Genomic DNA, 12,688 nt, shown 5'->3' on the forward strand with positions numbered 1-12,688 from the left:
ATATCTGACCCATGCCATTACAGAGCTAAAGCCCTATTATAATATGGCTTGACTATCAACTCAGGCGATTATAAGGTATCGTCAAACATGATAATGTAATATAGTTTTGGCATATACGTGAATAAGAGAGTGCGAATGAGAGACACATCTACAGTATTAATTTTTTCTTTCCAACTATAAATTATACATTTTCTGGTAAAGGACAAAAAGCAAATCTAGGAATGAGGCATCATCCAAGGGGCAAGAGCCTGCTGGCTCCAAACAGCTGCATTGCCTTAAAAAAAACAAATTCCCTAATTTAATGGGTTCTTCGTTAAAACAAACAAAAAACCTGCTTTGTTCTTCTAATGCAGGGCTTCTTAAATGGGGATGCCTCCTCCTCAAGTGGACATCTGGCAATGACTGGTTTCGTTTTTAATTGTCACAGTGGGGGAAGGTGTGCTGCTGGCATCTGGTGGGTAGAGGCCAGGGAAGCTGCTCAATGTCTTACAATGTGCATGACAGCACCCCACAGTTTTAAAAAAATAATCCAGACCAGAGCATCAGCTGGGCTGAACGTGAGAAATCCTGGCCTAAATAACCTAACCTCAGCTGACAACTAACTTTCTGCTCTTCTAACTTTAAATCTGAACATATGCCAATACATTAATACTGCTGAACATTTTGTCTTTCAATCGTGTCTGACTCTTTGCGACCCCATGGACTATAGCCCACCAGGCTCTTCTGTCCACAGCATTCTCGAGGCAAGAATACTGGAGTGGGTAGCCATTTCCTTCTCCAGGAGATCTTCCCGACCCAGGGATCGAGCCTGGGTCTCCTGCACTGCAGGTAGACTCTTTACCATTTGAGCCCCCAGGGAATGAAAGTCTACAAATAGGACACACACCGTATAAGGAGGGAGGTGCCAGTGACCACTGGGCAGATTCTGAGATGATCTCCATGGTACCTGCTGCAGACTGAATGGCTGTTCCCAAATCTCATGTCTTAAAAGTTAATCTCCAGTATGATGGTTTTAGGAGGTGATTATAGTATTTGGAGGTGATTAGATCATGACAGTGGAGCCCTCATGAGTGTGATTAGTGCCCTTATTGAAGAGACCCCAGAGTGCCCCCTGTCCTTTTATCATGTAGGGATACAGGGAAAAGATGGCCATCTATGAACCAGGAAGCAGCTCCTCACCAGACCTTGATATCAGACTTTTCAACCTCCAGAACTGTGAGAATTAAATATCTGTTAACATTATAAGTCACCCAGTCTATGGTATTTTGTTGTAAGCAGCCTGAACAGGCTAAGCCAGTGCCCATGCCCTTGGTAATCTGCTCCCCTTGTGTGTGGACAGAATTTGCAATTTGTTACTAAGCAATAGGACATGGCAATGGTGAGAGGGTTTTGCAGATGTAATTAAATTTCCTATAGCATTGACTTTAATCAAAAGGGTGATTATCCTGGGTGGGCCTGACCTAAATACCTAAGTAAACCCTTTTATAGAGCCTAGAGGAGGGAGACTCTTCCTCCTTGTCTTGAAGATGCAAACCATCATGCATGCTACAGCTGCAAGGAGAAATTCTACCAACCCTACATGAGCCTGGAAGAAGATCCAACTTCAGATGAGAAAGCCGACCAGGCCAACATCTTGATGACAGCTTTGCAAGATCCTGAACAAAAGATCCAGCTGACCCAAGCCAAGAATTCTGAGCCAAGGAAACAGTGAAAGAATAGATATATCTTGTGATAAACTTTGCTAAATTCATGGTAATCTGTTATGTGGCAATAGAAAACTAAAACAATGACCAGTCAATGACGTCCCAAATGAACTCTTTTCATGCCACAAATTATGATCTAGATTCTTACACACAGCTGAGAAACACTGTTTTCAAATAGTCTTCTCTGCACAGTGGTACATAACCCAATTGGGTGGAGGGAGTTTACAGTCTATGAAAGGACAATGTAGAAAAGCACAAATGGGCTTGCGCTGAAAGAGCTTCAGGATTTTGTTTGCTAATATTGAGGGCAATGGAGGAATCCAAGTTCATTGGTGATATCACCTGAGCAGGGAATTCAAATGGCTGTTGCTTCTTCTTGCCACTGCACATCGTTCATTATGACTTATCGCTCTGAAACAATTCTGTCATTCCCGTCTTTGCCCATTTCACATGCAGGTGGAGAAGCACACAGCAGTTTCTCTTGGAGACCAATGCCTTGACCTCTGCAGAAAGCCATACCGAGAACACAGGAGTACCAGGCAAAATGCTCAGTTCAGCGACCATCACACCTATCAGTCACTCTGTCCTGTATCCATCATGGCTGCCAGCTTCTCATGCAATTGGAGTGATCCGCTCTTTTGAATGTTTCAAGTGCTATGTCTGGAGTCTCTGGCTTCAAAACCCTGCTCTACCATTTCCAAGCCACATACATATCCATGAACAAGTCACTCAAACTAAATCTTGTTTCATCTCCTGGTATGTGAAGATGGAAACCTCTTGCACTTTATGCAAATGGGTGTCATGGTGCCCAGGCTTTGGTGTGTGTATCAGTCAGGTTTCTCCAGAGAAACAGAACTGATAGATGTGTAAATATCTCCCGCTAGGATACATGTCAGGATCAGGGGAAATTATAGAATTATTTCTATCATATATATATATGGGATTTTCATATATTCATATATATGAGATACTGAGTTGACCAAAAAGTTCATTTGGATTTTTCCATTACCTCATATAAATATTGGCCAATCCAATATTTATACATATATATATATGACACATATATATTAAAAATATACATTATAAAATATCTACACATATAATATAATATATATAGATACAGAGTCAGAGAGAAAGAGATTTAAAGGAATTGGCTCACAGAATAGTTGGAGCTCACAAGTTGGGAATCCATATGTAGGGTAGGCGTGCAAGCAGGATGGAAACTCAAGTAGGCGTTAATGCTGCAGCCTTGAGGCACAACTATTTTCAAATAAACCCCACATTTTACTTTAAAGGCCTTAGAGTGATCAGACTGAAGGCCCACTGTCCAATCAATAGTCATTATCAAAGGTAAACTTAAAGTCAACTAAAACAGCAGATGGTAACCACATTTATAAATCACTTTAATGACAAAACCTAGATTAGTGTCAGATTCCATAACTGTGTTCTATGGCCTGGCTAGGCTGACACAGACAACTTTCTATCACGGTGTCAGACCCACAGGAACTGAAAATCCGTATTTGCCACGCACCATGCCTGGAAGAAGATCTGTCAGACTCTCTAAGCTTCACTGCCTTTCATCCATAAAACAGAGATAAAAACAAATAAAAAACCAACTACTCATTTCCTCTATTAAAAACAGGGGAATTATACCCCCACCTCTCAGGGTGGGAGAGGCTGCTATGAGATATGGTTTATAAAAGCATTCAGTCACATCCGGTCCTGGAGAGAGTCCACTGCATGATCGTTTAATATTGACCCAAAGATCACAGTTCAATTTGTATCAGGAAATAAGAAATAAAATGTAAAACACTAATTATTATTTGACTATATATGCATATATAATAGCAAATAAATATTATGTATGCTTATAAATTAAATTCTACATGCCTTATAGATCTAGTAAAAATCCCTCAAGCATAAACAAAGTTGGCAATTCTGCTCTCTATCCAACTGCTACATGAAAGTTTGTTTATTTGATCAATGGCCAAAACCCCCATTAGGGGTGGTTAGCATATCCAAACTGTGCCGGTTGGATTTGGTAAAGTAAAATTTTGCTCTTTATTGAATTTCCTCCCAAGCAGGCTAGAAGCCTAAATGAGGGCAATTGAACAAACAATTAGGTATCAAATATATAAACATCAAAGAAAGTGAAGACTAACAATGCACTGAGGTTGGTAGGTATTGCCTGTAACAGGTGAGCATACACTTCTGTGAATCTCAACCACCATATGGACAAATTAGCCAGTGGGTCGATCACTTCAGGGACTTGAGGTGCACTGTTAACCTAAGCATGTTAGCGAAGAATTTGATCCCAATCACAGATCCCTTCAGGCTTTCTGTTAGAGGGTGCCAGGTTCTCCCAATGTCTGAAAAGATGTTCGTTAAATGAGGATCCTATTTGAACAAGATTTCAAATCTCTTTTAGTATAAAAATCTCCATGTATAAAACTGCAGCACTAAATATCTTTTCTCATTCCCAGTGCCCAGGCTGACTGTGCAAAAGCAGATGTTTAAAACAAGACAGACGTTCCATTGTTATTTATTGACAACATGAGAAAGGCAAAGGGAGGAAGAGGAAAGATCAATCAATACATAACAAAAATGAATCAGTGGGGTCCTATGCTCTCTAACATTTTTAAGAGTCCAATAAATCCCTTGCAAAATTGATTCCCTTTATCAATTCCAGATTAGATGCATCAAATTCATTCCTGCGGATTTCGGTCAAAGACCCCTGACAGGAAATGCACAACGGAGCACGTGGATACATGTGGTGGGGGCCGTAGCCCTTTATTTCCTGTTTCTCTCAGGTACCTTGATTCCAAGTGGCTGCTGCAGGTGCACCCTGAGAACCTTATTTAATATCAAATGTCCACACCAAAGGAAAGAGAGTTCTTTTTTCTCAGAATTAGGTCAAGGGAGCAGTGGGTCATGTTTGTGTATTGAATTCACTGTTATTTTCCTGACTGTTATCTTGAGATCATTTCTTATCTTCTTTGATCCACGGTTCAAATGTCTGTGTGTACAGAATAATAATATTAGTTATCTCAAAGAATGATCTGGCCTAATCCCTGGCCCAGGTGCAGATTAGCTTTTGGAAAGAAACTGAACACATATTCTTGAAGCATATTAGCTCTTTCAGGCCAACGGGAATTTTATAGATGAGTTCTCCAGAGTTGGAGATATTGATGGAGAGTGAAATGAGGAGGTATCAAATACAAGGCCCCTGTTTCACTTCATTGTGAGCAGAAAACAGTAGATGGTGTCCTTTGCTTTGCTTCTCCTATTTTTTGTTCTTTCCTGGTGAGGGTTGAAAGCACAATTTAAGGAGCACAACAGTGAGAATGGAAAAGAAGCAGAGAGATCTCAGAGTCACGTTTTGAGTCTTTTTTTTTTTTTCTTTCCTATCAAGCCATTTAATGTCCTAACTGGAACTTTCTTTACTCCCTTTTTCCCAAACTACCTAACAGGTGGCCTCAGGCTCAATGATCAGGACTCACACGTTGTAACTGGAGGGTGATCTGGGACAGAGACAAAGATTGGTTAACTGAGCACCTACTTTATGCTGCCCTATGCTGGACCCTTCTCCTAAGAGGCCACAGTTCTCACAGGTTTATGTCCATCCTGAGAAAAGCCTAGGACAATTTTCAGCATTTTCCTCTTTGCTAAGAAATGCAAGATTTGCTTCAGGGTGCTGACATTCTTTCAATATTTTTTAAAAATATATATAACATAAAATTTGCCATCTTCAGTATTTTTTACTTGTAATTCAGAGGTATCCACTCACAGTGTTGTACACCCATCACTACTGTTTCCACAACTTTTCCATTACCTGACACAGAAATTCTGTATCACAGCCCCATAAATCTCCATCCCTCCCTCTTTCAGTCCCAGGTAATCTCTACCTGCTTTGCATCTCTATGAATTAGCCTATTCTGGATATTTCCTATAGATAGAGTCATGCAATCTTCATCCTTTGCTTTTTTTTTTTTTCACTTATCATATTTTCAATGGTTCATCCAAGTTGTACGTCCCTCCTTTTTGTGGCCAAATAATATTCCACTGTGTGTATGTTCCACGTGTGGGCTGCACTGATGGGCACTTCGCATGTTTCTACCTTGTAGCTACTGTGACTGATGCTGCCTTGACAGAGGCCTGGCTTCAGTACTGGCGGCTTGTAATTTAGAAACTTCTGGTGCTTGTTGTTTCTAGCTGAAATCAGATCCTGAGGGCTGTGGCTGAAGCCAGGGGAGGAGAACAGAGTACACAGAGTTCTTCCAGGAGAGAAACTGTGACAATCCCACTGCTGAGGCAGCAGCTCCTCCGGAGCCATTCACTTCCAATCCTGTGGCAGCTTCCGGGTTGAGCAGCCAACTGGCCCAGATCACAGACAGTAACAGAGCAGCACAGGGCTTTAGGGTCTAAACACACACCTGCTGCAAAGCTCGGCTGAACACAGCTCCCTCTTCCAAAGGCTGTGGGATGTTGATTGGAACTGGACTGCCAGGGGATGCCTGGGGATGGCCCCTTTCTCTCCGTCTTGGGGACAGTCCATGTTTTCTCTAGCAGAAGCAAGAGCTTCAGCCTCCAGGCAGAGAGCTCAGGAGCGGGTGTCCCCGCTCCAACACCACACAAGGGAAACCATGATGTGAAATGCAAGCCCAGACTCAACCACACAGGACCCTGCAGGATACTTCATCATTTAACTGATGTTACCTTAGAAGCCAAAGGCTAAAGAGAGAAAGAATTCAGGAGAAATGATTTCGGTCGAGCAGCAATCATTTTACATCTCAGCACCACTCGCTTTACCTTGGTGAAGAAAGCACATATTCTTAGACAAAAATCTCAGTTAAAGCCAATCTTTTCTGCATTGTTCCTGGAGGCTGTGATTACTAAAAAGAAAAAGAATAAAGACACATGATTTTGAAACAGTTCGCTTAAACTCATCCAGGGAACTCAGCAGGATGGCTATAAGTGTGAGTAAAGTGTGAGTAAAGTGAGTAAAGTGCCATCTTGCAGTGTGTGTGCAGTTTGAACACCCACTGCCTGGACCACAACTTGGCTTTGCTGCTATCTAGCTGATTGAATCAGACATGCAACAAAGGACTGACTCCAAATTGGGAAAGGAGTACGTCAAGGCTTTATATTATCACCTTGCTTATTTAAATTATATGCAGGGTACACCATGTGGAATGCCGGGCTGCATGAAGCACAAGCTGGAATCAAGATTTCTGGGAGAAATATCAATAACCTCAGATACGCAGATGACACCACCCTTATGCCAGAAAGCAAAGAGGAACTAAAGAGCCTATTGATGAAAGTGAAAGAGGAGAGTGAAAAGGTTGGCTTAAAACTCAATATTCAATAAACTAAGATCATGGCATCTGGTCCCATCACTTCATGGCAAATAGATGGGGAAACAATGGAAATAGTGGCAGACTTTCTTTTCTTGGGCTCCAAAATCACAGCAGTTGGTGACTGCAGCCATGAAATTAAAACACGCTTGCTCCTTGGAAGAAAAGCTATGGCAAACCTAGACAGCACATTAAAAAGCAGAGACATTACTTTGCTGACAAAAGTCCATCTAGTCAAAGCTATGGTTTTTCCAGTGGTCATGTATGCATGTGAGAATTCGACCATAAAGAAAGCTTCACGCCAAAGAACTGATACTTTTGAACTGTGGTGTTAGAGAAGACTCTTGAGAGTCCCTTGGACTGCAAGGAGATCCAACCAGTTCATACTAAAGGAAATCAGTCCTGAATATTCATTGGAAGGACTGATGCTGAAGCTGAATCTCCAGTACTTTGGCCACCTGATACAAAGTGCTGACTCATTTGAAAAGACCCTCATGCTGGGAAAGATTGAAGGCAGGGGGAGAAGGGGAGGACAGAAGATGAGATGGTTGGAAGGCATCACTGACTCAATGGACATGATTTTAAGCAAGCTCCAGGAGTTGGTGATGGACAGGGAAGTCTGGTGTGCTGCAGTCCATGGGGTCACAAAGAGTCAGACATGACTGAGCAACTGAACTGAACTGAACGGAGCTGGTTGAGCTGGAGGAAGCTTTCTTACTTTCCAAGAACCTCAGTTTCTCCACCTGTAAAATGAAGTGCAAGGATGCTAAGTCATTTCTGTCGTGTCCAACTCTTTTTGACCCTATGGACTGAAGCCCACCAGCTCCTGTCCATGGAATTCTCCAGGCAAGAATACTGAAGTGGGTTGTTATGCCCTCCTCCAGGGGATCTTCCCTATCTAGGGATCGAACTGAAGTCTCTTATGTCTTCTGCATTGGCAAGTTCTTTACTGCTAGTGCCACCTGGGAAGCCTGTAAAATGGAGTACTAGGAGATATAAACTCATAGCACAACTATGAGTATAAAATGAGGTCAATAAGTCAATTGCTCATAAGGCATATACGTATAATAGATACTTAGTGGTGTTAGCTACTATTAACCATCCTCCCTATTTTTATTATTAATCAGTAATCCAATTTAATTCAACAACTACAAGCTAAACCTACTGTATGTGAAGAGTTATGATTAGCACTAGAAAAAAACAAGACAGTCTATATTGGGTGGGGAAGTAAAACACAGATACACAAGTAGAATTGAACATAAATGCAGTATAAAGTTTTAAACATTAAGGTTTAAACATTTGAAACATAAAAGATTTTAAATCATTAAGTGATAATCTCAAACACTTTGATCCACAAAATTTCATCACTGCTTGGTGTGACTGCTGTTTTCTTTTATAATGATGTTAAAATTATGTAGGTTGTAAACAATCATGTCTGTCTTCTCTACTGGACTTTCAACTTTACAAAGGTAGATTTCATACATATCTATTCACTGCTCTACTCTCTAAAGCAAGCACAGTGGTTGGTATGTTATGGTCACTCAGTACCTATGTGTTAAATGACTTGGCATCAGTGAGTGAAGGATCCACCGAGCAAATAAACTGGAAACATATTCCTAACGGAATAGCCCTGTTCCCATCATGTTTCCTAACAAACACTACACCTTCCTACGGGCACCACTTAAATCTTTGTTACACCAAAAGACAGGCTTCACATAATGGCTATGTGTTGAAATTACAAAATTCATACATATTCTCAGTGGTGACAAACTATATGGTAGTGGTCCTCAACCTTTGTGGCACCAGGGACCAGTTTCATGGAAGATAATTCTTCCAGAGGTTGGCAAGGGCTGGGGAGATGGTGTTAGGATGACTCAAGCAGATTACATTTTTTGTACACTTTATTTCTATTATCACATTATGATATATAATAAAATAATTACACAATTCACCATAATGCAGAATCAGTGGGAGCCCTGAGCTTGTTTTCCAGCAACTAGATGGTCCCATCTGGGGGTGATGGAAGACAGTGGCAGCTGCTCCCCAGTGCTAGCAACACTGTCTCAGCTCCACCTCAGGTCATCAAGCATTAGATTCTCACAAGGAGCACGCAAGCTAGATCCCTCGCATGCACAGTTCACAGGAGGGTTGGCGCTCCTAAGTACAGATGAGACTTCACTCACTTGCCCACTGCTTACCTCCTTCTGTGCAGCCTGGCTCCTAACAGGTCACGGATCTATACTGATCCATGGCCTGGGGGTTGGGGACTACTGCTATATAGTACTCTGTATTAGCTCCTAGGGATGCTGTAGCAAATTATCACTAACCAAACGGCTCAAAATAAAAGAAGTTTGTTGTCCCGTGATCTTGGAAGCTAGAAGTCTGAAATTAAGGTGCCAGAAGAGCCATGCTCTAGAGAGAATCTGTTCCCTGCCTCTCTCCTAGCTCCTCCTAATTGCCAGCAACCCTTGGCATTCTCTGGTTTGTGGCAGCATATTTCCAGTCTCCACCAGTCATCACATGGCCACCTCCCTTTTATGTGACTCTGCATCCCTTCTTATAAGGACACCAGCCTTATTGAATTGACTCCACCCAACCCCAGTGTGGTGTGTTAGTCGCCTAGTTGTGTCTGACTCTTTGTGACCCCATGGACTGCCACCTGCCAAGCTCCTCTGCCCATGGGATTTTCCAGGCAAGAATACTGGAGTGGGTAGCCATTCCCTTTTTCAGGGGATCTTCCCAACTCAGGGATCAAGCCCAGGTCTCCTGAATTGCAGGCAGATTCTTTACCATCTGAGCCACCAAAGAAGCCCCAGTGTGTCTTCATCTTAATTACACTTGTAAGGACCCGATTCCCAAATAAGGTCACATTCTGATGTTTCAGGAAGGGACGGGGAAGACACTCTTCAACCCAGTAGATTCTCCAGCACTATTTTCTGCAGAATTAAGCAGAAAGCCAAAAATCCTACCGTGAATCTATCATTTGAGCATTGATTCAAGTCTCACTGCATGGCAGTATTACTGTGAGAGGAAAAGGAAGATTAGCCATAAGATTTAATGCATCATGGAATGCAGGAATCCTAAAAAAGTCTTTCAGCATTCGAAAAAGCAAGCCCTTGGCATACCATCACGGGTAGTTTTAAGTTGAAAAGGTCAGGCAATATTTCATTAAAGGCACTAAGGCGGAGCCTGCTCCCCCAAGACTCACACCCACCTAAGGGCCTTCAGGCAATGCCTCCAGAGCTAACACAGATGTCAGCTGACACTAAGACAGATGCTGCTGCTGCTGCTGACAGATGGTGCTTCACAGCTGGGTTTCTGAGCAGAGTAATGAGAGGATCAGACCATGGACAGGCTAAAGGGTGCGTGCGTCGGCACAAGAATTTCAGTCGTACTATAAGTCATTCAGAAGACAGTTTTATGCTAATAACAACACTACAGTTTGTATCAAAGTTCTAAAGGACTGCTGTGTCCCAAAGATCATGAGAAGACCATGCCTAGCTAAACCATATGGGCAGGGAAAGACAAGCGTTCTTTTTGAAGTTCAAGGCTGTTTCAGCAGGATCTGAGGGCAAATTCAAAGCCACATGCTCATTTCCTGACATCAAGAGTCTCAGTGAGAATAAAGTCGTAAGTAGCTCTTCTGATTCACCCGCTCATTTATTTAGGGTCCCATGTGCCAGCCACCACGTTTGACACAATTCCATGATCAAGTCATCTTGGTGACAGAGGTTACTTTCCCGCAGGATCTTGAGGACAGGGAAGAACAGAGAAAATACAAACTTTACCTTTCAATAGCAATATTTTGTGGTTGCTCAAACCCAGTTCACTCTGACAATTACAGACCTTTGTATCCTGTGGCCCGGAGAAGGCAATGGCACCCCACTCCAGTACTCTTGCCTGGAAAATCCCATGGAGCCTGGTAGGCTGCAGTCCATGGGATCACTAAGAGTTGGACATGACCGAGCGACTTCACTTTCACTTTTCACTTTCATGCACTGGAGAAGGAAATGGCAACCCACTCCAGTGTTCTTGCCTGGAGAATCCCAGGGACAGGGGAGCCTGGTGGGCTGCTGTCTATGGGGTCGAACAAGAGTCGGACACGACTGAAGCAACTTAGCAGCAGCAGTAGCAGTACCCTGTGGCCACTCACTGACTTTAGGGATTTTATACAAAGCATGCTTATATGTGTTTATCTTAAATATCAATGATGATCTATATAAATTAGTGAAAATTCTGAATTGTGGCAGAGATGGTAAAGAATCTGCCTGCAATGCAGAAGACCTGAGTTCGATCCCTGGGTTGGGAAGACCCCTTGGAGGAGGGAATGGGTACCTACTCCAATATTCTGGCCTGGAGAATTCCAAGGACAGAGGAGCCTGGCAGGCTATGGTCCATGGGGTCACAAAGAATCAGACATTACTGAGTGACTAACACTGAATAATAAATTCTTAAAGGCATTTCACTATCCTCCTTTCACACATAAGCAGTAAGTTTACCAATAGTGAAAGAGAGAGGGGAAGGGCTATGCAATTTAAATCTGAATCTTATTCAACACAAGATAATCTTAGGATTTTACTATGTTTCACATCTGACATGTCCAATTATTAGGAACTCATAGGCAGAAGTTAGAGAAATATACAAATATATATGTACACACACATATTCATGTCACCAAATATGTCATCAAGATTCTGTCAAGGGAACTAAAAAAGATTCAGACTGCCCTGCCTGGCAAAGAAGATTACAACAAGCAAGCTTTCGTACCTACCACCAAGAAGATGCAGACAGTAAAGATTAAGAAAGCACTTAAGTGAAAAAATCAGAACTCATATCTCAGATGCTCAGATAAGTCAGATGCTCAGATAAGCTCAGATGAGTCCCTGACTAGTTGGGTGGCCCCGAGGAAGCTACTCAAGACTTTTCAGCAACAATGAGTATGTCACCTCAGACCAGGAAGAGAGACATTGGAAGAGGTCATCTTCAAGACCCCTTTCCACTCCCACATTCTCTATTCCTCCTTGACTGAAAAAGAGATCAACCCTCTTGCAAAGCTACAAACCACTTTACAACCACAAACCAAGATTCTGCAAGTTAACAGACAAGTGGGAGAGACGGAGTTCTTAACCAACTTCTCCCTTCTTCCACTGAATAGAAATTATACATAAATATATATATGGGACTTCCCTGGTGTTCCAGTGGCTAAGACTCTGAGCTCCCAGTGCAGGGGGCCTGGGTTCAATCCCTGGTCAGGGAACTAGATCCCATATGTCGCAACTAAGAGTTCACATGCCACAACGAAAGATCCTGCACCCAGGAATGAAGATCGAAGATCGCTCTTGTCACAGCTAAGACCAAGCACAGCCAAATAAATAAATAAAAATAAATTTTAAAAATTATATATATGTACATATTATCATATATAATGTTATATACATGTATGTGTTTATATATATATATATATATATATATATATATCTATATGGTTTCCCTGATGATTCAGATGATAAAGAATCTGCCTGTAATGCAAGAGACCTGGATTTGATTCCTGTATTGCAAAGATCCCCTGGAGAAGGAAATGGCAATCCACTCCAGAATTCTTGCCCGGGAAATTCCATGGACAGAGGAGCC

At 42.1% G+C, this 12,688-nt stretch overlaps 1 protein-coding gene across 1 annotated transcript in view; it reads right to left on the reverse strand.

Annotated features, from left to right (window-relative positions):
- The window catches only part of FBXL7 (F-box and leucine rich repeat protein 7), a 468,772-nt gene that overhangs the window by 336,757 nt on the left and 119,327 nt on the right, over positions 1 to 12,688 (reverse strand). The window lies entirely within an intron of this gene.

This window comes from Bos indicus, chromosome 20 (assembly GCF_029378745.1).
Source record: "Bos indicus isolate NIAB-ARS_2022 breed Sahiwal x Tharparkar chromosome 20, NIAB-ARS_B.indTharparkar_mat_pri_1.0, whole genome shotgun sequence".
Lineage (NCBI taxonomy): Eukaryota > Metazoa > Chordata > Mammalia > Artiodactyla > Bovidae > Bos > Bos indicus.